The following is a 27942-nucleotide window of genomic DNA, read 5'->3' on the forward strand; positions in this document are numbered from 1 at the left end:
CTGGACCCTAAGCGGAGTCAGAGCACGGTAAAGAAATTTCTGAAGCAATCCTCATGGTGGCACCTGCAGTTTGGCATCTTTTTTGGCCAGTGGCAATCCTCTTTGTATAGAGAGGCAGTATACAGAAAGAAGACTGGTCCCTGGCCCAGCATGCCAGGAGTTAATGCTGGCTAGCTGTGTGTTCTTGGGCCAGTTGCCCAACGTCTCTGAGCCTCAGATTCCTCATCATAAAATGGGAACTATAATAGTACCTAACTCAGAAGACTGCTGTAAGAATTCAGTCAGTCAAAATATTTAGAACCATTACTGGCACACAGGAAGACTATGTTAGTACCAACTGTTGTTATCTGTCACCCAGAGTGCTTACTCTCATAACTAAAAGAATATGACGACTTCTAGAATAGATTGTGTTGATGATGACAAACTTCTCAAATAAATAGAATACAGGTAGGTCTCTACAGCAGAAGAAACTCAAATCCCTGAAGAACTGAATTACTATTTTGCTATATTCCTACTGTATTAAATACACAGTTTGGTCGGACTTATTCCAGGATAAACTAGTAAAACTTTAGTTCAGGTTAGAATATATTTTTGAAGTATTTCAAGATTCTATAAGACAGAAAACAATGCACTATCTGTATTATCTAGTTTCTTGTCACACACACACATGCACAAAAAACGAATCTTTCCCTTAGCATTTAAGAAAATGAACAGAACTGAATCAAAAGGAGCGCTCTTCCCTACTACACGACTCTCCACACAAGAGGCAGCATGATCTTTTAAGACAGAAATTAGATCTTATCATCTCCCTCCACAGTGCAATCCAAGCTCCCTTCTTTGACCTGCCAGGCCTTACCCTATCTTGCCTCAAGCCTGCCAAGCTCTTTCCCTCCTCAGATTTTTAGACCTGCTGTTCCCTTTGCCTGAACACTTTTCTCCATGGCCTACTCCTACCCCTCATTCAGGACATGACTCAGATGCCACCTCCTCAGAGAGCCTTGCAGGATGACCCTTTTCAAAACAGTTCCCCCATTTCTCCCATCACTGCACCCCATGACCTGACTTTATAGCACTTACCCAGCAACTCTATCACTTTGTTTTTAATTTCTGCCTCACTAGCATATAAACTCCCACCAGAGTAGAACTCGGTGTACCTTATCTACTGCTAAATGTCCAGTGCCAGAAAAATACCTGGCACAGAGAAAGGAATACAGAAATCTTTATTAAAGGAAGGAAAGAAGGAACGGTGAGGAATTCACTTTCCGTCAAGACGGTCCATTCATGCCACCCCTCAACTGAAAACTGCCTGATTTTTCATGCATTGTATCCTAGTGCTTCCAGCTCTGAAGCAAAATACGGAACACATCTACCCTCATTTGGACATGATAAATATTTGTTGGATGGATGGATGGATGGACGGACGGACAGATGGATTTGGGTCTCAGTCTGTGCTATATCAGAATCCTTACAGGCTGTTAAGTGATTTTTGTTTAAGTAAATAAGCATTCAGAAACAAGTATAATTCTTTTCATTCTTTTGCTCTTCATCTGTCATCTCTTTGTGTCATCATTTGTCAATTAAAAGACATATATTTCAGGTGATCACTGAATATTTTCTTGGCTAGACGTCTCCATCAATGTCAGTCCTTAGAAAAACATACTTGAATATTTTCTATGTATAGAAAACTGTTACCATGATGCCCTCTCCCCACAAGTCTATAATATATTTTACTTGTAACAAGTGAGCTTTCTAATTGCATCTCCCAAGCAGTAAAATCGTACACCTTCTGCAGAGTATCCAGTCGCTATCCTTGACAGTTGCAGGAAACAGCCCTTACTTCAACCCCTCTCTTCTTGTCAGATAAGGTGTTTTACCTTCCCCCAAACTGGCACCCTCGCACTCCTTACGCACAACCCCCATCCTCTGGCCCTTTCCTTGTCTCGCCGTCATTTTTCTTCGCAGCGCATCATAAAGTCCTCATCTTCTCTCACAGGTCCCACCCACTTCAGAGGTGGCATCGGCAACATCCAGAGTGATCAGAACTCTGCAGCTTAACTTCATCCATCAAAAGCCTATCCGCACACCCCAGCTCTGTGGAATGATTTGCAGTCATTTTGGTTTTACAAGAAAACTAACCATGTACAGTATTTGAGGTGCGATGAAAGAAGAAAGAAAAATGGTTGCAGACTCAGTCCTGAAGTCTAATCAAGAGAAGTAAGGAACTCCTGCCAGAGAGGATTTGACGTTGCTCAGTGACTTTCTAGATGGAGGACACTGCTCAGGGTTGACACTCTTTACCCAAGACAGTCAATAGTGGCTCGGAATTCGGGGCTGTACTTGAACTATGGCCCTTGCACTGTGCTCTCTCTCAGCACCTCCCAGACATAGCCCTGTTATACGCACACTCACGGGCACACTCACATATACTCATCTTGTTCACTTTCTAGCCCCTCTAACCCTTAGCAAAATATCTGGTCCATCATAATAATGGGGAACATTTTTCACGTATCAGACCCTGTGCTAAGCATTTCACAAAAAAAGATCTTATTTAACCCTTCCAACCACACTCGGAGTATAACTATTATTTTCTCCATTTTACAGAAGAGGATTCTTTCACAGGTTTACCTCTCTTATTTATTCCTCTTATTTAATCTGCATCTATAAGAAGCTGTTATGGACCACATTTTTCAGAAGGAAACTAAGGAACAAAGAAATTGAATAACTGAATAATCAAGGCCACCATCTGGTAAGTGTTGTAGGATGGATTCAAAACCAGGACTCTCTAACTCTGCCACCCATGCTTTTTCTTTTTCTTTATTTATTATTGGAGCATAATTGCTTTACAATGTTCTGTTAGTTTCTGCTGTACAATGAAGTGAATCAGCTCTGTGTATACATATACCTCCTCCCTCTTGGACCTCCCTCCCACCCCAGCCCCCCATCCCACCCATCTAGGTCATCACAGAGCACTGAGCTGAGCTTCCTGTGCTTTACAGCAGCTTCCCACTAGCTATCTATTTTACACATGGTAGTGTATTTATGGCAATCCTAATCTCCCAGTTCGTCCCACCTTCCCCTTCCCCCTCCTGCGTCCACATGTCCTTTCTCTACGTCTGTGTCTCTATTCCTGTCCGGAAGTAAGTTCATCTGTACCATTTTCCTAGATTCCACATATATGCATTAATATATGATATTTGTTTTTCTCTTTCTGACTTACTTCACTCTGTATGACAGACTCGACGTCCATCCACATCTCTACAAATGACCCAATTTCGTTCCTTTTTATGGCTGAGTAATATTCCATTGTATATATGTACCACATCTTCTTTATCCATTCATCTGTCATTGGACATTTAGGTTGTTTCCATGTCTTGGCTGTTGTAAATAGTGCTGAAACGAACATTGGGGTACATGTGTCCTTTTGAATTATGGTTTTCTCAGGGTATATGCCCAGTAGTGGGATTGCTGAATCATATGGTAGTTCTATTTTTAGTTTTTTAAGGAACCTCCATACTGTCCTCTACAGTGGCTGTATCAATTTACATTCCCACCAACAGTGCAAAAGGGTGCCCTTTTCTCCACATCCTCTCCAGCATTTATTGTTTGTAGGTTTTCTGATGATGGCCATTCTGACCAGTGTGAGGTAATACCTCATTGTAGTTTTAATTTGCATTTCTATGATAATTAGTGATGTTGAGCAGCTTTTCATGTGCCTCTTGGCCATCTGTATGTCTTCTTTGGAGAGATGTCTAGATCTTCTTGCCATTTTTTGATTGGGTGGTGTTTTTTTTTTTTATTTTGAGCTCCATGAGCTGTTCATATATTTTGGAGATTAATCCTTTGTCCCTTGCTTCGTTTGCAAATATTTTCTCCCATTCTGAGGGTTGTCTTTTCGTCTTGTTTACGGTTTCCTTTGCTGTGCAAAAGCTTTTAAGTTTAATTAGGTCCCATTTGTTTATTTTCATTACTCTAGGAGGTGGGTCAAAAAAGATCTTGCTGTGGTTTATGTCAAAAAGTGTTTTTCCTATGTATTCCTCTAAGAGTTTTATAGTGTCTGGGCTTTTTCTTTTATAAGCTGCCAGCTTCCCCAAAGTAACCTGCCATAAAAAATCCAAAACCATACAACTTAATGATCAAAAATACATTTTACCAAAAAGAGAAGTAGATGTACACAGATAGCTGGGGTGAGTTAGCTGCTACAACTGAGTCTTAATTTAACTGCCAGCTAGAACAAAAATCATCAATACTGGCCTGGTCCTCTGGGTGACGCAGCATACAAAAGCTGCATTAGAGGGCTAACTTTCTGTATCCAGCAGATTCAGTTTTTAGATACCTAAGAACAATTGTGCAATGCCCTGTCCTGATGTGTTAGGAGGGATGTATTTACTTTAAGCACGTGTAAAGTTGTCAGAACTAATATACACACAGCATATAGGGATGATTACAAGAGTTTGCCCTTAGTGCAGGGTGCCTCCGTCCTGCAGAGCCTGACACGGGTCGGATAGGGGAGAGAGAAAGAGGTCATAACGGGGGAATGAAGGAAAAGTATGAACATTGGCTAAGGCATCCTGTCACCTCCTCTCACCCACTCAAAAGCCCTGTGAAATGGGGATTAACAGTCACCATTCTACTGTTGAGAGTGCTAAAAGCCAAATAAGAACTAGAGGAATACGATTTGAGACTAGATCTGTGGCCCCATTTCTTTTCTTTTCTTTTTTTAACATCTTTATTAGAGTATAATTGCTTTACAATTGTGTCTTAGTTCCTGCTTTATAAAAAAGTGAATCAGCTATACGTATACATACATCCCCACATCTCCTCCCTCTTGCGTCTCCCTCCCACCCTCCCCATCCCACCCCTCTAGGTGGGCACAAAGCACCGAGCTGACCTCCCTGTGCTATGTGGCTGCTTCCCACTAGCTGTCTATTTTACGTTTGGTAGTGTGTATATGTCCATGCCCCTCTCTCGCTTTGTCACAGCTTACCCTTCCCCCTCCCCGTGTCCTCAAGTCCATTCTCTACATCTGCGCATTTATTCCCGTCCTGCCCCTAGGTTCTTCCGAACCATTTTCTTTTTTCCTTAGATTCCATATATATGTGTTAGCATACGGTATTTGTCTTCCTCTTTCTGACTTACTTCACTCTGTATGGCAGACTCTAGGTCCATCCACCTCACTACAAATAACTCCATTTCGTTTCTTTTTATTGTGGCCCCATTTCTTAAGAGTGAAAAGATGGGTGTCTCATCCCGGTCGCAACCCTTGCTGGTTGAGTGACCTGGGGCAAGCTCTCTTGACACCTGACTCACCATCTATCACTGGGTAAAAGGGCTCACTGGGCTGGTGGGAGAGTGGAGACGGAAGAATGGGGAGAAAATCTCTTTGGTGAAAGATTAGAGCACTTCGTAAGGTTGAGCTTCACTACTTCTGATTCAGCTTTCACAGCTTAGTGCCAAGTCCCTTCCTCAGGAACACTCTCCCGAACCTTCCTGACAAGACTGGATCCCCAAAGTCTACCTTCTCCTGTGTATGCCTTATGAGAGTCCCAGTTTGACATTTATGCGCTGATTGGTTGGTCTGCCTGCCTCTGCAGTCTGTAGCTCCATGAAGGTTAAGACCCACCTGGTTTTACCCAGCATTATCCTAGCTACCATGTCCAGTGCTCAACAGACACGAAATAAATACGTGTGCATTAAATGCATCAGCCTGTTAGTATTAAGGTAAAAGTCTACATTTAATAATCTTAAAGTATACAACTATAATTTATAAAATTTGTAATTTTACAGAATTACAAAAAGAAAAATTACACCCTATTAATTTCCTAGAAGCCACACTTCTAATCATCCTTACCATCCAGAACCTCGACGTTAAAAAGGAAAAAATGTCTTCTGTGTGGAAAATGACTGTCATAAAGTCCACACACTTGACTCCTGAGCACAGGTGGCTCCACCCTCAAGCCATCATTCTGACAATCAGACATAAAAGAAGGGAGGGGGTGACAGCGGCTGGGACACCTGACAGCTGGGGAAACGACAGCCGGCAGTGGCAGGAGGAGACAGAGTGTGACGTGCAGGTGGGCTCTCCAGCAAAACGGTCCAGAGACATTTAACGCGGAGGCCACCAACCCACACACCTCCAGCGTCCCCTGGAGACACCCAATCACCACACAGGACGATGGCTGATAGTCAAGGGAGGGCACTGAGTCTTCAATCAAGGGAAATTAGGTCTGAGACACTCAGTGTAGAAAGAAAGGGGCACGGTCAGAGATCCCAGCAATGTCTGTGGCTGCTAGAGGGAGAAGGAATATGGTTTCGGCTGTAAATAAACGTCCCAGAAGTGGAAAATATATGTTATCTTACGACTGCTTTGCAGAACTGAGGTGTTGGTGAGTACATGCTTTTGCTCAGGCATAGGGTAGGACCAGTTATTTGTGTTTACACCTCTTCTCTCAGATGTCTTTATACCTCCTACTAAGGTCTTACAAGAGATTCCCCAAAACAAACCTCAGAGCATCACAATATTTTCTTATATAAGTGACCTAAGTAAGATAGAATTCAGTCCTCATCTCTCCTTACTAGCTGGGAAAGCATGGAGCCTAATTTCAACTTACAATGCAGTGGGCGAGGGGGGCCAGGTGGTATCGAGGGCAGAGAAGAGGGGCAGGGTGGTAAAGATGAAACTATGATCATTTGCAGATTTAAATAGAGAAAAGTTCTTAACTGGCACAAGGCAAGAAAGTCTCAGTAAAAGCCAAGATGGAAGAGAGGTTTGCTCTCATGGCTAGAATTCATGCATTCATTCATCTAGTTGGCTTACTAGCTGTCTAACCTTAGGCAACTCACTTAACTACTCTGCACTTAGTTCCTACATCTGTAATATGGGAAAATGATAGTGTCCACCTCACAGGATTAGAGGGGGCTAAACAGCCCATATACGTAAAGAAGAGCTATTTGAGCACAAGCTATTGGTACTGTCAGTATCATTATTGTTGCTAATACGCACCTGCTCTGTGCTGTGTACTAAGCTCTGCACGGCAGCTAGGGCAAGGAAGAAGACAGATGATAAACAAACAAAACCAATAATTATAGCTTTAGATAAGGGAGAAAATAAATAGAAAATGGTCTGAGAGGGTTACCTTAGCCGGAATAATGGGGAAAAGTATCTCTGAGGAGTTAATATTTAAGATGAGACATCATTTGTTGTAAGACCAGGAAAAAACTTGCTCCAGGCATAAGAAACAGTAAGTGCAAAGACTAAAGAACAGAAAGGTTGGGACAGGGCATGTTCAAAGAACGTTTAGGAGACCTAATGCGACTGGAGCTGAGTAAGCCAAAGGGAGAACAAAGTCCAAAAAGGTTGGAGAGTAGGCAAAGGAGAGTAGAATGACAGCCTGAAACTAGAGGCTTCATCCCAATACAGATGTATCCCAGTTAAAAGTCACATGCCCCTAGGCACATACCTGGGAGGATGAACAAGGACTCCCTCACAATCTCAAGCTCTCGTGCTCTCTCTCTCTCTCTCTCTCCCCCCTCATTTTACATATCTATGAATACGCATAATACAGGACCATGCCCAGGAATAATCATCATCCTATCAACCTTCTCTCCAAGTATCCTAAATAAATAACGCACTCCTAAAGCTAAGTAGATACTTATGACCAATGTGTAACTATCGTATTAAATTCTGATAAGGAGAAGAGGTTCAAGGAAAGAACCAACGTTAATCCAGCCCCTTCTAAGCGTTAAGCACAGTTCCAGACACTCAACAAGTATGTTCAATCTCTTCATTCTCACAGCAGCTATATGAACAAACTATCCCCATTTCACAGGAAAAGATATTGAGCTTAATACCAGAGATGTTAAGTAACTTGCCCAAGGTGGCCCCGCTAAATGGCAGGACTTGGATTGGAGCCTAGATCTCTCTGGCTCCACCATGCATTTCAGCTATTCGTTCAATATTAAGCACTTCTCAGGACAGATTTTATTTAGTTCAGTCCCATTTCCCTTTGACGTTTGACTTTTTACCTTTCTTGTGACCAGGAACGTAGCAGCTAAGAGCCAAGACAGTGGCAGCCCCAGTGGAGAAAGGCTGATGCGAAATTCATTTGCTGTAAGTGATAAAAGAGACCATGAAGAAGATCCGTATGAGCTACTCTACTCGGGACTTTTTTAAGAATAAATGTTTTATGATGAAAAGAGAAGTTTAGAGCTTTTGAGCATCCCACAAATAGAAAACTAATTTGCCTTATCAATTTTTGTCCACTGTGCTTGATCCTTGGGATAATCTGTGAGCCACTGTATCAGCCTCACGTATATTGTAGTCTTTTATCATATGGATGCAAGACATATTTCTTGCTGCCAAAAGTAATCAAAGCATCTAAAGAAACCAAAGCAACCTTATTTACTTCCTCAGAGATCACAGCAAATGTCCTGGTATTCTTTTTTTTTTAATATTAAGTTGACTTTTTTTTTTTGGCTGCACATCAAGGCACTTAAATTAAGAACAATATATCTTCATTTCAAATGTCAGTTGATATCCCTTAAATGTTTGCTTTTTTTTAAAAAAATGAATTCAAGTCTAAAGCTGGCAATAAAGGGCACTGTATTATTAACAATTTAAATCAAAGTTTAATGCTTCTGACATCACAAAGACACAGATCCCATGTTATAATAACCTTTGGCAAATGGATAGTAAACTCAACATAAGCTTCCGAGACTGCTAATCCTGAAAGGTATGATACAGATGAGAGTAGTTAAATACAGTGATTATTGATATATACTCTCATTCCAATATACGGGAGGGATAGAGGTTGTTTAATTTTAATGTCCCCAGAGGTTGACTTTGCTCGTAACATTTATAAAATATTGAAAGACAAGAAATGGTACAGATGTGAATTTCGCAGTTGGTTTTTTTCAGTTGCCCTTGAAAGCAGCTGCCATAAATCTTGGATGAAGCCAAATAAGGCTGATGATTTTGATCTTCAATTCATTCTTTTCTATCCTTCACAAGGTAAATGATCCTGATGGAATTAGAGCCGAGCAGAATGGCTTTCTTCTGTGATCTGCATAGCCAATGATGCGCGCTGCCGTCATTAGCAAAGTGGAGCCAGTTCCCTCGTGAGGCCGGGCCTGTGCACTCGGGCTTGAAGGCGTTTTTTGAGGGAGAAAGACACTTAAACATTGAGCTCAGAAGCTTTCCATTACCCCTCTCCCCCCTTCCTCTGACTTCTCCCTTCCGTGTCGTCTCAGCAGAAAGCCAAAGTGTGAGCTGAATGTACGAGAATCAAGCACAAAACTCAGCCACTAATTCCTGGGTTGGTATTTGAAAACGTCTCAGCCAAAGATTTTTCAGTCTGACTCTGAAAAGAGCACTACCAAAGTTGTAGGAGAAGCAGGATTTAAGGCAGTCCATGGCTTCCCTTACAGAAAATTCTGGGGTCTCTCCCACTGAAACATGTAAATTGGACGAATCCTTTTCTATCCCTATGGTAAAACAATGTCATTTTCCTAAGTCCCACTCAGCCATACAGAAGACAGTGTATCCTGTCATTAGGGATGGCAATAAATGTATTTGTGTGGGTTTGCAACTCTGCTTCAGACCGCAAGGCAAACCCAGTTAAAACAACCACAGAGAGAATCATCTATCTTCATAAATTCAGTTGCAAAGAGAAATTCATCATGTTTACTGTCTTTAAGAAAAGAGCGAGTCTTGTAATAAAATGTTCTCTCGTCCAGATTCTTTGTATTTATAGGGTCCTTTTCTTTCTGCTTTTCACGGAGCCTGGCACATTCTAAACCACGGGCTGTACCTTCATTAACATAACATAATAAATAAGTTATGTGTCTTGAAATGAAGAACGTGCTTGGAGAGAATGAGGGAGGGGTGTCCCTTCCCTGGTAAGTGATATCCTCAAAAAGCTTCCAGCATAAGAATTTGCAGAGCTGAGCATTTTGAACCAAAATGCAAAAAAAGACAAAGGGCCTTTGTGAAGATAGACCCCACCCTTTCCTCCTTCCTCACTCCAAAATCACAGAGAATTTTTGTGGGAATTTGTTCTTTCACTCGGCAAACACTTATTGAGCACTACTATGTGCCAGGCGTTGCTAAAATAACAATATAAAAGTACTGAAATGGCTCAGGAACAATTTTTTTTGTTTTACTTTGAAACATTTTTGCTGTTGCATGCATGTACCCTCATACACTCACATAATAGGAAACGGATCACTTTTCTAGGAGAAATGTCCCAGAAAGGGCTTTTAGGCTCATTGTGGTCTTTTTCTCCCTCCCTGGGCCATAGAAAAGTGATAACCAATGTTATAAGCCCATCTAGGAACCACAGAAGTTCAAGGGCTGGAAGAATGTCTCTGAGCCATAGTGGTCTTTGAGCACTTTTATGGCCCATTTGTCAGAAGTTTTGTGGGGTGTCCCTTAGCTTTGTCCTTTAAATCGTGTAATTCCATCAATTCCTGCTAGCGCGCTAGAAAATTTATATTACCTTCATTTTATTACCTAGCTTTAAATGATTTTCTAGGAGGAGCATTTTTGAACTCAGCTTCTTTCGTTTCTAGTCTTTTTGGTGCCGCAGATTTCAAATGGGGAAAAGACTAAATTCTGGAAATTAATGGGACAGAGTAAGGCCTCTGAAGTCCAATTGCCTGGGTTTGAATTCTGTCTCTTTTATTAGCTCTGAGACCTTGGGGAAGTTACTTAGGCTGTGATAGCTCACTTTTTTAACCTTTAAATTGCAGTTCCAATCCCTACCTCACAGAGCTATGATGAGGTTAAATGAGATAAAACATTTGGACGAATGCCTAACACATATAGGACACAATAAACCAAAACTGTAATTACAGACTGGTAAATTTAAATTTAGTTCCCGACAGGAAAAGAAAAAGTTGGACTATTTGAAAACATTTAGAAAAATAAAGGAACACTAGGAACAATGAATAGATTAAGAACAAATCTGGCGGGCTTCCCTGGTGGCGCAGTGGTTGAGAGTCCGCCTGCCGATGCAGAGGACACGGGTTCGTGCCCCGGTCCGGGAAGATCCCACATGCCATGGAGCGGCTGGGCCCATGAGCCACGGCTGCTGAGCCTGCGCGCCCGAAGCCTGTGCTCCGCAACGGGAGAGGCCACAACAGTGAGAGGCCCACGTACCGCCAAAAAAAAAAAAAAAAAAGAACAAATCTGGCAAATAAATTTCATTTCATTGTATGACAGGGCTAGTAAATTGGAGGATCTGAAGCGTCCAGGAATACCATGTGTCTGGAGTTCCCTAAGTGGTCTGTTGTGGTCTCTGACAAGTAGGGTAACCATAATACTCTTCAGCCAAACAAGAATACTTCTGAGAGCAAAAGGAGGTACTGCTTAATTAGGGCTAAGCAAGTGTAAACCAGGTAAACACGGACACTCCTGGGCAAACCAGCCCAGACGGTCATCCTATCTATAATACCCTTTGGATGACAAGGCAATGAGCTTGGGTGGTTAGACTGACTCATGTCTATTTAAATAATCATACCCCAAAGGAGATGATTTGTACCCTAGGGCTCTGCCCTCCCAACTATATCTTTACCGTTTTTATCAATGACCTGGATAAAGACACAGACTGCATATTTATCAAGTTTACAGATAGCACAGACTGGGACAGAAGAGCTAATATGAGAGATGTTCGAACTCAGGTCTGAAATGATCTTTAAACTGGAACATTAAAGCAAAGCCAAACCAATAAAATTTTAAAGAAATAAATGCAAAGTCCTACATTTAGATTCAAAACCATCGATTGCACAAATGGGTTGCAGAAAAGGTTTGCAACCCTCTGTATGAAGGTTTAAAACTGCCTACAGGTTCTGGTTGACCACAAGCTTAATAAGAACATTTAAAAGGCTGCTGGTTAGAGTATATTTGCCCTGACTTTTTCCAGAGAGTTGTTATAGATCTAATAGACTTAAAAGAAAAAAAAAGCAATGCTTTTAAGTTATAATAAGTCAGGACTACTGATAAGGTGGCTGTTGAAGGGATTCTTACATTGAGGACACTGGACCCGATGATCCCTAGGGTCTCTTCCTATATTAAATTCCTCTGAACTTTAGGACTGAGAGCTTCCCAAAAAGCAGAGCCTAGCTTCTGTGGGTACTTAACTGTTTGAAGAATAAATGGTTGGATAAAAAAGCAAATAATGAATGGGTGAACATAAATCTGTAGTCTCCCATCTTTCCTAGAGGATATTTCTGCCATCACTGTTAGAAAAAGCCTTCTTCGTAAAAAGAAAAATGTTAGAGGGGACTTCAGCAGGCTTCTGCTTAAAATGTCCCCTGAACCTGATATAATTCAATCTAAGTGTTCTCCTCTATGGAATCAAAAGTTCAATTCTCTCACAAATTACAGACTAATGCAACTATTTCCCCTCTATATAGAATCTCTTTTACCAAGTAAAACGGACACCTGGCAATAGGAAAGCTAATGCTTCTGTTGCATTGCTTTTTAGAATTTAAAGCACTGATGACCAAACACACACACTTCCCTTGGAGTATCGGGAAAGGGTCACACATACACTTCCCCAGTGAGTTAGTTATTGTAGTTGTAAAAACCAAACTCTCTGCAGCCTACAGTAACACTGATTTAAAGCCCAATTCTCTGAGTGCACAATATAAATCCTTCCAGCCAAATGTCCACTGATCTGGAACTAGAATCCACAAGACAATCATCTTCAAAGAATCTTACAGTGCAACTAATGTAATGCAATAAATTTAAAAGACTGGCTTGCTTTTCCCTTCTTCTGCCACAATGGAAAAAAACTGCAAAAATACATGAACCGATAATATTGCAAAATGGAGCTGGATCAGTAATATATGTATTTCTAAAATTCCACTAATTTGGATATCTGCATTTCATTTTTTTTCTTCTCCAGTTGTTTTCTGAGAGTGTTGTGTAAAATTACACAAGTTGCTAAGACACCCATATCCATGCTCCTATGATATACAGAACAATATTGGTATCTGATAATATCAACTATCTATCAGAGTTTAATTTCTTGGGTTTAGCTACCATTAAGCATCTGTTAAACTTTGCATATGCCTCACTGACAAATGACTGATCTGATTCCAGTTGCTTAATTTTAACTGAGCATCAGTGCAGTCCTTTTGCTACCTAATCTTTATTTCTTTTCTTTCTTTCTCTTTCTCATTTTTCTTTTTCTTTTTTACAAATTCTAGCCAAGAAGAAAGAAAAGTGCTTTAATCCTTCACTTACCTTTAAATAAAATGTTCAGTGATCTCAGGCAAACAATAAGTCATAATGAAGACACAGTGATTCAGGCAGTAATCTATGGGCACATAGATCATCCTGCAACGGTACATTAATCATCACACTTAAAGACAGGACAAGTGGGATGACGTTTTTTCAGTTGTGTCTATTGCAACTCAGCGACGTTCAAGTATTTTTAATCTGGGCCATTTCTGCAAACTGCATTTTAATCTAGAAACATGTTCAAACCACACCCTGCACAAGATAAAAGCAGCACCAGAAAAGTAAAACTATTCCTTCATATAAAATTTTTTAATAGCTAAGAAATTGATAGGAATCATGTCCCTTTCCAAAAAGATTCAATCCTAAAAATAAAAATGCTCCATGACAAAATCCAAGGTGAGCTACACACAAACCATGGGATCTTGACCAAGTTACCTAACCTCTCCAGCCCTCAATCTATTTATCTATTAAATGTGAATAACTGGGTCAACCCCATAACATGCTAGTAAGAGGTACTAGTTATATATACAAAATCCCCAGTAAGGTGCGTGGCATGTATTAGGCATTCAAAATTTGTCCCAATTATTATTGTTTCAAAAGTTTTTATCTTAGACACCCCTTGTGCTTTTGATATGCTTTAAACAGCACACAGGGGTTTCTGATTCAGCAACAGGCACTATATACAAGGACAGCTGAGGACATCAGAAGCTCCCTCATATCTGGGAGGGTGACCCTAGGTAACAGCCCCTACCCCCTCTCACTAAAGTACACTTGTCTTCCACAGTGGAATCTAAGACTGAATGCCAGCACCTGGTACCTGCTCCAATGTGACTGATAGCTATAAGTCTTCTAGTAAATCAAAAGTTACTCCTCCCCCACAGAAAGTCTGGGAGCCCCTGAACCACTCTATGCCAAACAGGTTGTTGCATACATAAAGATGTTGGGAATCCTGCAGCTCTGGCATATCAATAACTTACTAACCTCTTGTATCGTATGGAACGATCCTATAATTGTGTATACACAGCCTACTGTGAACATTCTATGAAAGATAATGAGATTCCTTTAAATAGTCCTTTTTATGTTGTAAAATGCTTACTCATTGCTTCTAATGTCACCTTAGATTATAATGTTATAGTTTTTAAAGTTAGTGAGTTCATAAACCACAGGGCTTTACCACCATTCTGGCTAGACTCCCAGCTCTGGGGACAATCCCCAAGTCTTTGGTAAAATCAGAAGACATCTGTGGCTCCTAATTATATGAAACGATATTTGTATCTTCTGAGTCTGACTTGGAACACGTTTGAGTCATCCAAGACTGAAAACTGGCCAGTCACTGATTTGTTGAAGCGCAAGTCATATCATTTTTAAGCTTCAAAGCCTCAAAGGGGGGGAAAGCGCAGCCACGTCCAGACTTTGGACGACTCCAGGGCTATAAGCACCTGGTAGTTGACCAAGAGAAGGACTTGCAGACGCTGAGAAGAGTTACTATAGGGAGAAGCCAGAACGGCTGGGTAGAACTAGAGAGAACAAATAAAAGTTTGCAGTGTTGGGATAAAAATACGACTGATTCTAAAAAGAGAATCCAATAGAAAAGTGAAATGAAACAACGTATATGACATAGTTAACACAACGCTTGACAAAGAGTAACTACTCAATAAACAACAGTAATGATGAGGATGAAGATAAAGATGATGATGATGATACTATGCCTAACAGACTCAGACTCCAAGGACTTCCAAGTATAAAAACTACTTATTTATTTCTGTGTGTCCAATATCTAGCTCAGTGGCTACGAGATAGAAGATGTTCGATTATCATTTGTTGAGCTGAATTGACTAGAAATGAACAGAGAATTGCCACTGATAAGGAATTAAGAAAAGGGAAAGTCGAGAAGAAAAAAAAGGAAAGAGCTCATGGTTGAAATCAAGGTGTGTAAAAGGAAAATGGAGGGCTTCCCTGGTGGCGCAGTGGTTGAGAGTCCGCCCGCCGATGCAGGGGACATGGGTTCGTGCCCCGGTCTGGGAAGATCCCACATGCCGCGGGGCGGCTGGGCCCGTGAGCCATGGCCGCTGAGCCTGCGCATCCGGAGCCTGTGCTCCGCAACGGGAGAGGCCACAACAGTGAGAGGCCCGCGTACCGCAAAAAAAAAAAAAAAAAGAAAGAAAATGTAAGAGGTAAACATCAGGCCACGGCTGAGCAATGTTCTAGAAAAACACTGCCCACCAAGTAAGCATTCCCTCCACTGAGCTCCAGAGACCACAGTCACCTGAAATCAACATGAAATAAATCACTGTTTAAAAACATGGACCTCTTTGCATTTCAAAGTTTAAAACTAAATTTTCTCAAGTAAGATGAGTCTTAGTAGCTAAGTAGCTATTTTTAAAAGGGAAGGGGGGTGGGCATTCAAGGGTGTACAATAGAGTCTGTTTCGCTAAGGCTGGCAATGAATGATAAATAACTGACAAGCAAGGGAAGAAAGGGTACCCCGCCTTAATCAATTCTGAATAACACTCCCCATTATTAACAACAATGACAATCACTAATATGTCTCTAGGGCTGATAGTGTCCCAGGCCATATCTCAGTAACCCAATGAGGTAGATGTTACTTTACTCTCTTTTTAATGAGGAAACTGAAGCTTAGACAGGTTAAAATATTTCTCACACAGCTAGGGAGTAGAAGTGTTGTGTTTAGACACAAGTCTGCCTAACTTGAGACTGAATCTTAGTCATTCCCACAAACCAGCCATCTGTAATTATTCTGCAACACAATATGCTCGGAGATCCTACTATACACTCTAATTTCTCCACTGTTTCAGAGGCATTCCATTGACCATAGGTTTTTAATCTGGGACCTGGGACTCCAGAAAGCAATTGCTTTAGTGTCTGTGAATTCCCTAAGATCAGAAGTGAGATGGCATGAGTGTATTGGTTAAGTGCATTTTTCTGGAGAGAGGAAGGTTTACTGTGACAGCAATTCTTAAGGGGGCTTGTGGCCCCAAAACACATTAAGAATGACTGCATTAAACTATGCATTCAATATAGAAGGCTTATTCTCTATCATTCTGTTATGATAATGTCTCTCTGGAAATTAGTAAGGTTAGATAAACACTAAGCAGGTATGGATGACGAATTTGAATACATTTAAGTCTATCACCACTGTCTTTGTAACCTTGAATTTAAAGTACAGGTGGGACTTCCCTGGTGACGCAGTGGTTAAGAATCCTCCTGCCAACGCAGAGGACATGGGTTCAAGCCCTGGTCCAGGAAAATCCCACATGTCGTGGAGCAACTAAGCCTGTGTACTGCAACTACTGAGCCTGTGCTCTAGAACCCGTGAGCCACAACTACTGAGCCCTCACATGGTAACAACTGAAGCCCACAGGCCTAGAGCCCGTGCTCCACAACAAGAGAAGCCACCAGTGAGAAGCCCACGCACCGCAACGAAGAGTAGCCCCCACTGGCCGCAACTAGAGAAAGCCCATGTGCAGCAGCAGCGAAGACATAAAGCAGCCAGAAATACACATACATACATACATAAATTTATTTTTTAAAAAAGAACAAGAACAAAAGCTTTTGCTCTTAAAAAAATTTTTTTTAAAGTACAGGTGAGTATGAGAAAGAGAAAGAAAAAATGGTAAAAAAAAAATCTTTTTCTAAGAACAAGAGATGCTATTCAAAAAAACCCAGCTTTGTTGGCTATTCTTAAATTATTGTGAATATTCTGGGGAAGAAAAGAAAACAGTTTCACTTGTTCATTTCAATGCATTTTCTCATGTACGTAAAGAACTGTTTAACCACCAGGCAAATATAAAGATAGGGAGCTCTCTGGTGCTGCACCAATATCTTGAATCCTATCTCTCAGCACAGAGCCAAAAAGGACCCAGCTCACAATAGCTGGTAAACAGAGCTGCAGACCCATCACAAAGACCTGCCCAGGACTTCTACTGATGATACGGAGTGTGGGCAGTGGAGAGCTAAGTCCAGTAAGGGCAACAATCCTCTTTAACACCTGGTCTCTCCCCAGTGAAATTCAACTACCCTACACAATTGCCCATCTCACTCTCTCCAAAGGTTACCAGGTTAAAGGTCACTGAAGGCATTTTTTTTCTCCCTGGACTTTGTGTCATGTAAATATAATACTTCCTACTGGTACTTTCTTGCTGGTACTTTTCAGCTTTCAATTTCCCTTTGGCAAAAAGGGTTTCTGCACACACACATACACACACACACACACACACACACACACTAGTAATCACACACAAACAGACGCAGACCCAAACATATGGGCACCCCTAGCACAACTGTATACCGTGTTAGTGACTGGGGAATATGTTCTGTGGCTTAAACTCCTTTCCAGTCCAGCTTCCCAATGGGCAGGTACCCTGCCTCTCACTTGCTTTAACACGTTTGCCTCTGCAGAAAAATTATTTTCCTTTAAGGGAATCAGGAGTTTTCTCCAGAGGCGTGTAGTCAATTGTGTCTTGTCTTTTTTTTTTTTTTTTTTTAAGAAAAAAACCGGCTAGGCATAAGCATTTTAGTTCTTATTTTATTTGGGATCAAGAGTTGTTGGGTTTTTTTTTTCCCCACTGAAAAAACAAGATAAAGTGATTTGGCCTTTCCAATCTTACACCAACCCTGAGGTCCTGAGTTCAACCTTTCCCCAAAAAGAAAAATGTCAGGGCTGAAATACACCCAATTTCACCTAATTTTCTGTGCCTCACTCTTCAAGAAGATGGATTGAGATGGCACACCTCACAAAATGGGCACAACGTACTTGAGAAAATAAGAAATGTAAGCCTATGGTTTAGGTAACTGCACGCTTCCAGGGCAGGTTTTAGGTCCTCTGCACAATTCTCATTTGATAGCTTACCAGGGCCAATTGTGTAATTACACAGAGCACTCTTTCTATTGGCAAGATCCATTGATCCTTAAGTGTACATTTTTCTGGCATCCAATAAACCAGGACGATGAGTGAGCAGTGTTTTCTGCTCCCGGAACAGTAAAGGGCTAATTAGTTGCATTTGCAGATTAATGACTTTCAACTAGAAAGGGAGAATGCAAAGGGATGAGCCACAATCACAGTGACAGAATGCAAATGAAAGTATTTATAAGTGCAGGAGGAGAGGTGGAGGCCAGGAAGGGCCATCGATTGCTTTTGCCCTCTGCACTGTGACACATTCCAATGAGGGAGGGCATTCTGCCAGCCTGACAGGCTTCCGCAAAGCTAAGGCATGAACAGAATCTCTTGATAGATACATGCAAGGCCAGGAGGAGAGACAGAGAAAGGAATTCTCTGCAGGAAGAGCAACGGGGATCAAGAAACCTCTCCCTCTTCTCACCCCAGCCAGCCTTTGCCTTCTCTTTGTCAGAGCAGCTTTCAATTTCAACTCGCTCTCCTTTTGCCCTGTCTCTCACCCTCATCTATATAAAGGTTGACTTGATAGCTAGCTAGGAAACTTCCTAGCAAGTATAAAAAATAATGTGTTTAAATTCTCTGTTTATTCCCATTTCCTGAAATAACGTTATGCTGCTGAGTTTTTGCCTCATTAGTTTTAATCCTATCTCCCACATAAGTGCAATCTTATTCCTTGGACTTATTAGGTTAGTCAAAGCAAAGGTCTTTCCTCTACTCATAAAATAAAAAGCAAGTGTGGGGCTGGGGTTTGCAACAGGATAGAGACCACTGGTTCCCAGAATTTGGGATTTCACTAACTAAAAACATTTTAAATAAAACTGGGGAGATGCTGTAGGATTTGAAATCTTCTATAGTCCCAAGTAATTCACTGAAAACAATTCTTATTTACCATAATAACTATTGTATAAAAGAAAGTGTGCTTTAAAACTATAAATAAGAAAAAGCAATCTCAGAAAACGAGAAAGACCTTTATTTTAAATACATTTAGCTTGGTAAAAAATATACTGCCATCTCATTATACTTCCCATTTCTCCAAATACTGCTAGGATAAGCTTTTTGACCGGAGCCCACTGGTGTTGAACTCTTGTTAAACTAGGAGCCAGGATACCAGCCTGAGAACGTGCATGTCACTTCTTTGGGCCAGCCTTTCCTGATCCAAACCCCATCTCCAGGCAAGGTTATGACCCTTGTAAATTTTCACTGCTATCCGTACTTTGCTTACATTTACACCTAAAACAAAAAACTGTCATAAACATATTTATTATTTTCTTTATTTTTTATTAACTCTCTCTTTGTCTACACTCTGTCTCCAAGACCTACTTTTGCTTACCCATAATGAGAGACAGATTTTTTCCTAAACTAGATGAGATAAAAATCTCATTCCAGTTTCTACTCTGCCATTTACAGTCAGGTGACCTTTGGTAAATCATGTAATCAAGCTGTTTCTTGCCCCCTCAACCTGGTTTTGGGGATCAAATCAGATGATGCATGTGAAAGAGCTATGTCAACTGTAAAACTCTACGTAGCTGCAATTTACCAAAAGGAACAATGGATGAGCAAGAATCTTCTCATTCTTCAAGTTATATTTCTCATCTAAACAATCCTGTTGATTGTCTTTTGCATAAGTCTTATCAGTTAAATTTCTCCTTCCAATCGAAACATAACACCAGAGTAGACCTAAAATTTCTAGAAGAGAATAAAAAGAACACAAGACTGGACATAAGGCAACCTTGGTTTCCACTTCCTTCCACCAAATAGGCATAGCACCATCTTTGGTTCTCTGTTTCTTCTTTCTTTCTTTTTTTTTAAATTTATTATTATTTTTTAATTTTTGGCTGCAGTGGCTCTTTGTTGCTGCACGCGCAGGCTTTCTCTAGTTGAGGTGAGTGAGGCTACTCTTCGTTGCAGTGTGTGGGCTTCTCACTGCAGTGGCTTCTCTTGTTGCAGAGCACAGGCTCCAGGTGTGTGGGCTTCAGTAGCTGTGGCACGTGGGCTCAGTAGTTGTGGCTTGCAAGCTCTAGAGCGCAGGCTCAGTAGTTGTGGCACATGGGCTTAGTTGCTCCAAGGCAAGTGGGATCTTCCCAGACCAGAGCTCGAACCCATGTCCCCGGCATTGGCAGGCGGGTTCTTAACCACTGCACCACCAGGGAAGTCCCAAGGGTCTCTGTTTCTTGATCAATACCATGGAGGACACAGATCAGCCCCACAATTCCAGTCCATAGCAATGGTTCCCCATTGTGATGACTATACAGGAAATAAGCACCACTCAGTGAAGACCTAACTCCTTGCCATGCAATAAACATTCCTGAGCATTTGCAATTGGCTAGGCACTTCTATACAATGTCACTCACTTTAAATTATTCCGGAGAAGATAATTCAGCTATATAAACTTTCATTAAAAGAGAATATCATCTCATTCTTCAAACTACATTTGATTGTCTTTCTTAAGATACCTTAAGCCATCTATCAAATCATTTTCCCTTGTTGCGAAACATTCCTCCCAGCATTGGGATTCTTCATAAAGACTTTTATTTTTTTCTAAACTGATGCTATACATGAAAATAAAATCAGTTGAAGTTCCTCAAATTCAATTCAACAACTGTTGACTGAGTGCTATAAAAGAAAAACTATTGCAATAAGAGAGAGACACTGAACTCAACTCCTCTGAAAAAGGTGGGGGATTTTTAAAGCTGGGGTGAGTTAAGAGAAGAATGCTGGAGTACTTAAGCTTGGAGGGGTGGTCAATGCAATTAGGTCATCTGTACTGGCTAAATGTCCTTACCAGTGTTAGGTTCCTAGCCCCATCATACACCCCAGACACTGGGAGATAGGGACTCTTTCTTTCTTGATGAATACATTTCAAAGTGATGGTTCCCACTTCCTTAAGACATTCTCAATATAATATTTTCTTTTCTTCCCCAAATACAGTTATAAACTACTGTATCTGTTTGGCAGTGATACAGCATAACTTCAGGGCCTTTTCCATCCCACCCAAATCCCTCTGCACCTATTACTAATCTGCATCCTTTTGAAATGTTTGCCCATCAATGTTCCACCAAATTTATGAGTAGCATACTGTTTAAAGTGTCGGCTTCCTTTGGTGTTTTTATTTCTGTCACTTGCAAATCTGGTTCGTCCTGGTCTCAGAATTCCTTGAGTCCTCGGCTCTCACCAAAGCACTCTCCGCTACACTTTAAATGCCCCCCATCTCCCTTTCATTACATTTAATCACATGGTAGATTTAAAAGATGAGTCCAGATAAAGAAGGCTCGTTAACTTTAATGGGTCACTTTTTATGTTTGGGTGAAAGGCCTTAAACCCTTGTAAATTAGGCTGGGATTTATAAACCATGACAAACGTGATGACAAATACTGATTTCCTAATAAATTCCTTCAACACACTATATCCCCACGCGTGATGAATTGGTAGTGCTCCTTTCTGTTATTATTTACACAAATGACTTTGACACCGTCTCGATACATGGGCAATATACTTAAACCCATGACAGATCTCACAGATTAGGGTAGAGTCATATATTTCCCTTACTTGACTTCAAATAAAATTTAAAACATCAAAAACACAACAACAAAACTGACTATAATACATATATACAAGGGTAAGCTGGGAAGAAGTGAGAGAGTGGCATGGACATATATACACTACCAAATGTAAAACAGATAGCTAGTGGGAAGCAGCCGCATAGCACAGGGAGATCAGCTCGGGGCTTTGCGACCACCTAGAGGGGTGGGACAGGGAGGGTGGGAGGGAGAGAGACGCAAGAGGGAGAGGATATGAGGATATATGTATACGTATAGCTAATTCACTTTGTTATACAGCAGAAACTAACACACCATTGTAAAGCAATTATACTCCAATAAAGATGTTAAAAAAAACTTTTTAAATACATATATACACACAGGCACGGAGAATTAAAAACATACTTTCAACCCTGTTTAAAAAATAAAAGCAGACCAATTTGAGGCGGATTCAGAGTTTCCCACATAACTGCTCAAATTACTGACACTGTATGGTTCTATTTCCCAAATTATACCCCTGTGGTAAGACTCCTCTTCAAGAAAACTAGAGAGATCAATCAGCTACAGCCATCACACCCTTAATCCCGCTGTTAGACTTTTAGAATTTTCTGCCACCAGTGAGTTATTCCTTGACAAGTGTTTAAATATTACACATTGTGAAGTTTAAATAAAGAAATTATTTACACAGGAATATAAAAAAAAGTATATTACCAATTATATAGTTCCCTGAACACTTAATCATGCAGCCAAGTGGAAAACCCTTCAGGAAATCTGTCCTCTACCATTTCCCCATAATGAAGGGCGCCTCAAGAAATACTCATTTAATCTCTGCAGCCACATTTCAAGCACCTAATCTCACTCTGCAGTGCACTCTGCCACTTCTTGTCATCCAAACAAAATGCAGGTAAATGATGGAGAAGCTTAGCTTATACCCTTTACATATTTACTGGCAAGTATACTCCTAGGAATACACGCTGTAGTGTTAGACTCAATTTCATCCTCGAGTGGCTGGCGGACAATTTGGACAGGCTTACTGAGAAGTGGAGGATCTTTCCTTGCTTTGCCTTTGAGGAGAAGCCATCCCCTTATCTTAAGTGAATTAGTTTAAGAACTTTCCCCGCTAGTCCATGGTATCAGCAAATCAGTCGGGCCTGCCGAATGGACGGCTCACTTAAGCCAGCTCTGTTAGCTAATGGGAGAGAAGTCCGACGAGGCTGCCTCTGTGGGAGGGTGCTCTCCGCCCCACCAGGCCCTGGCAGACGTGTGTCCCAGTCACAGCAGCATTCCCTCATTTCCCAAAGGGAAGTTGGTGTAATTTGCTGGACAGAAAACCAACTCGATTAAGGTGTCATTTTCTTTCACAACAGGGGTCTGAGCCTTCGTGAACAGGAGACATGCTTCTTAACCATGCCTGAGGCTGCCTTTAAAAACAGAACCATTTCCCAGGTCAGGCAGGTCAGAGGCAGAGGCCTCTGAATGCAGGTGGTGGTGGAAGCCTCCCCACCCCCCCCACCCCCGCCCTGTGCTACCTGCTGGGTTTTTACTGAAAGAAGCAGTTTAAAAGTCCCCTTGAAATGTGATTCTCATTCTTACAAAGTGAGGTAAATCTTTACATACTTACATGAAAAGGTATTAAACATATAAAATTAAGGAAAAATAAAATCCCATCTATATTTTTAATCTATGTAACATGTGCAGGTGTAATTATGTGTGCGTATTTTTGTATATATTTATATGTACATACGAGTGTGTGTATTTGTCTATACAAGGAAAAACTCCAAATGGATCCGCTTTCAACTATTATCAGTGATTACCTAGAGGCATGGAATTCAGAAACTAAGAAAGAGAAAACCAGGAATTGGCTATGAATTTTTGCACATTTAGAATTTTAACAGCAAGCAGACATTGCCATTATCATATTTGAGTGTAAATAAAGAAGTAATTTTCGCTTGTTTTCTTACTGTGTTATCACCCTGGCCAACTTAAGCGTTAGGATTCAGTGTTAAATGGCAGATGGGAAAGGCAGAGCCTAATCTCCTTCCCTGCTTAAAGCCAACATAATCTGACCAAGGTAGCTACAGAACAGATTGTAGACAGTCACAGGAGCTTCCACGTGGGATTTTTGAGACCTCATTCTGAATCTTCCCCTGAATGCTCTGATATCATTACAGACCCAGCTCGGCATGCTTCATGGCTAATGAATTAAACGCATTTAGAGCTTGATCTTATCCCTCTCTTTTCAAAGCATCTTTTCCTAGATACAGCCCATGCTTTACTTGGTATTAGCCTCTTTATGGCTTTGTGAAAAAATATTTAAATAGTATTTTATTGGGATTTCTTCAGGTATTTATAAGAAAAGCAGATTAAATCCCCCCATCCCAATTCTGCTTCCAACACACAACCCCTCTAGACATCAGAAAGACCTGCCTGTTGCTTTTCTGAAAGCAAGGGAAGGCCCATCATTCCGTAATTACTCTCTTGTGCAGACTGGCACAATATCAGAGCTAACACAACAGAGTACATAAAAGACCAGGTTATAACATCTCTGCTGCTGTAAATTGAAATAATAAACTTTGGCAAACAGGAAGGACAGCAAATTCAATTTGACAGTCTTCTCAAAGCAGACTGAGAACAACAGAGGGAAGCTGACTAAATAGGATTAGAATCTATTTTATTTGATTATTACATCATTGGATGGGGCAACATGTAATGCAATTCCTCCCAATTGTTAATTCAGCGTTCACAAAACAATGGTAGAAATCAAATTTTCATTATGTTCTACATTCAAAATCACTGATTTTCAAGCTGGAAGGGAATTTTCTAACTTCCTTTAGCTTCAAGAACTCTTTCTTTAAGCAAACAGTAGGGTGAAAGTCCAATATGTAAAACAGAGAAAGGGGGCTTGCTCTCTCCCATGGGAGAGCAAGGGCTGTAGCTGTGCCTACTTGTACCATTCCCAGGCCTTCTCAAGGAGCCTTTGGGGAATTCCCAGGTCTCTACTATGGTGTATCATTTGGAAAATGACCAATCCAGGCCATCTCCTTCATTTAAAAGATGCAGATGTTAACTCTTAAGATCTTTAGCTAAAGTGAGGGAAGGGGGAAGAAAGGGAAACCACATTCAGACAAAGACATCTATGGGGAGATCAATAGTATAATAAATACATCATGTAAAGGGATTAAGTGGTAATTGTTAACATTGACCATTTGCTACTTGCCAGAAATAGTGCTAAGCACTTTATGAGCAAGCATTCACATATTTGATTTTTACAAAATCCCTATGAGGCAGATACTATTATTATTACCATTAAACAGATGAACATGTTTAGGCTCAGAAAAGTTAAATGACCAGCCTAGAGGCACACAGCTAAGACGTGGCAGAACTAATTCAAACCCAGGCAAGCTGACTTACGTGGCAATGTGCCACTGTGCTCTTCTAACTGTGCTGTCCACCTCCCTTGCCATCACCACGTTTTTTGTGGGGTTTTTTTTTTTTGCCTCATCACTTTACCCATAAAACAGTAGGAAGGCAACATTTTACTGGTTTTACCATATTCTGTAGACATAACTATGCACATCTCCTACTGGAACTAATATCCTACTCAACACATCTGTAAAGACTGCCAAGGCTACAGTCCCTATTCTAACCAATCTAGCCAACAAAGACTGCTTCTATTAAGAATAAGATCCTCAAATCCAAAGAAATGACCAAATGAGACAGAATTGCACACATCCTGAAAGACAACCTAAAAGCCAAAGTGGGCTTGAAAACCAGAATACACACGTCCTAAGAGGGAAAAGAAAAATAGGTCAGATCGAGCTGGAGCATTTGGGGACAAAACCAGACCTGGATAAATACAGGATGGAAAGAGACAACCAAGAACCAAGTCACAAATAATCAGAGTAGACAAACTGAGTGTGAGTCAGCAATGAAATACTGTCATCAGGAAAGAGAGGAAGTGAGCACAGAATGCCCTGGAAGGAGTGTGACCCCCCAAGGACTCCAGAATAAGCCTTCCAATGTCCCATTCCTCAGCTTATACCTTAAACATGTTCTGTGTCTAGTACTGGCCATGACAGTTTTTAAATAACGGAGAGAAAATAAAGGCCAAAAAGGCAAAGTTGACTAGAAAGAGGAAAAAAGTTTTCTGGAGGAAGGTTAAAAAATGTACTATTATTTAACCTACATGAGATAATATTAAGGATAAAATAAAAAGGAGTGAGGGGAGTTCACAACTGTATAAAATATCCCTACATGAGAATGTTGACCCCTTGCTCTCTATTTACACAAAAGAATTCATTCATTGGTTCACTGAACAAACATTTATCAAGTACCTGCCATGTCCTGAGGATATGAACGTGGATACCACCTCTACTCTGTGCCCTGAAAGGAGTTCACAATCTAGTGGAGAGCTAGAAATGTAAATAAATAATTATCATTTCAGTGAGACAGACAATCATAGAGGCATACGAAGAAGAATGCAGGGACACAAAGGAAGGGTGATAAAAATGCTACCGCAGTGTGGCTGGGGACAAGGGTGGCAATTGAGCAGGATCTTGAGGGAAGAGTAGGAGATTTTGCAGAAATTCAAGAAAGGGAAAAATATACCAGGCACAGGGAAGAGGACGTGCAAAGTCACAAAAATGGGAAACCATCTCGCACATTCAGGGAATAGCAATTGGTGCAGCAAAGCTGGAGATCAGAGTGTAAGAGAAGAAAAGCAGAAGTTAAGCCAGAGGCATAGGCTGGGGCTAGATAACGGAGATGCACTTAGGTCAGCTAATAAACTGGGTACACATCTAGCTACAACATCTAGCTACGATAGTTACAACGTCTTGCTACAAAATCAAAACTTCCGTATCAGTTGGAATGGGGTCCCTGGTTGCCATCCTCCACTCCACTGGGACGTTCAGAGCTCCTCACAACTAAATGGTAATAACTGGGTCTAGGACCTCCAATCTCCTTTCCTGTTCTAGACCAGTGTCCATTTTGATGCCATAATGGTTATTTACAATGTTCAATATCTCCCCTGCTAACATTTTGGGACTTTCTCCATATCTGAAGGGGCACAGCTAAAGAGTTTCAAACAAAGATGTCACAGGATCAGAATGATATAAAAATGTTTTTAAGGGTCCCTGATCGTCAGAGTAACCACAAATGAACGAAGCTTCTCTCCACGGAGATATCTAAGAAGACACACTGTTCTTTGTTCGGAGGATGAACAGTTCAACACTGCTGGTCCTGTATATGGACAACTGGGGTGAGATGACTGAAGGGTTTCCACTTCATTGTGAGACTATTCCTGTGTGCCTGAGTCTTCCTCTCACCTCTTTAAAGGAGATGAGATGGGCGGGAGAGCTGTCTGGGGGCTGGCCTTTCTGAGTGACAACCTCTATCTCATAAGCGATAGAGGCATAGACACTGTTATATGTTGAAATTCTTTTCACACTGCTGTGGCAGGTAACCCCTGGCAGCAGGTAACACCAGGCAGCGGCCTCACCTCCCAGGGTACTCCACACCGTTGCCCTTTCCTCACCAGAGACGCAGACAGGCTGAAGCATGGGGCCAACTTAACATCTCAGGAGTCACGAAGGCAAGTGGGGCAGGAGCTACCAAGGGGGAGGAAAGAAAACCAAGGTCATCCAGCAAAACAGGTAACTGGAGCAGGATGAGAATCCACACTTCAGCTCTGAATCTCGCCACTTAAGCTATATCTTTCCGAATGCACTATACTTCACCTAAATTCAATCATTTCCGAATGATACTATAAAAAAATTAAAAGTCAGCTTTTTCTTTAAAAGAAAAAAATTTGCATTTCTTGGTCAATCACATAACCCTAGCCCTGAATTTTCCCCTGCTCGTTTTTTTCATCTTTAAATTACCTGCTGATCTACTACTGTGCAAGCATTTTTCTCCTCATTTACTGAGGATACCACTTTTTTTCTTCTTTTTTTCTTCCTCCTAATGCTCACCTAATTAACAGTCAAGGAGCTTTGCATACAAAATCTCCAAGCTTTAACATTTTCCTTCTGATTAGAAATTTAAAGAAAGAGCTATTGAGTTTCAAAAAAAATTGTTTTTCCAGTAGTTTCATCTGCTCAACCATCACACCATTCATCCTGAAATAGGCCAATGTGAGCGACAGCTTCTAAAACTCCCAGAGACTGGGAGACCTCTGCTCCCTGAGACGATCCCTGGATGTTTCAGGAGTAGCGTCCTTTAAGACCACACTGTGGCCATATGAGCTT

The sequence above is a fragment of the Globicephala melas genome, chromosome 6 (assembly GCF_963455315.2).
Source record: "Globicephala melas chromosome 6, mGloMel1.2, whole genome shotgun sequence".
Classification (NCBI taxonomy): domain Eukaryota; kingdom Metazoa; phylum Chordata; class Mammalia; order Artiodactyla; family Delphinidae; genus Globicephala; species Globicephala melas.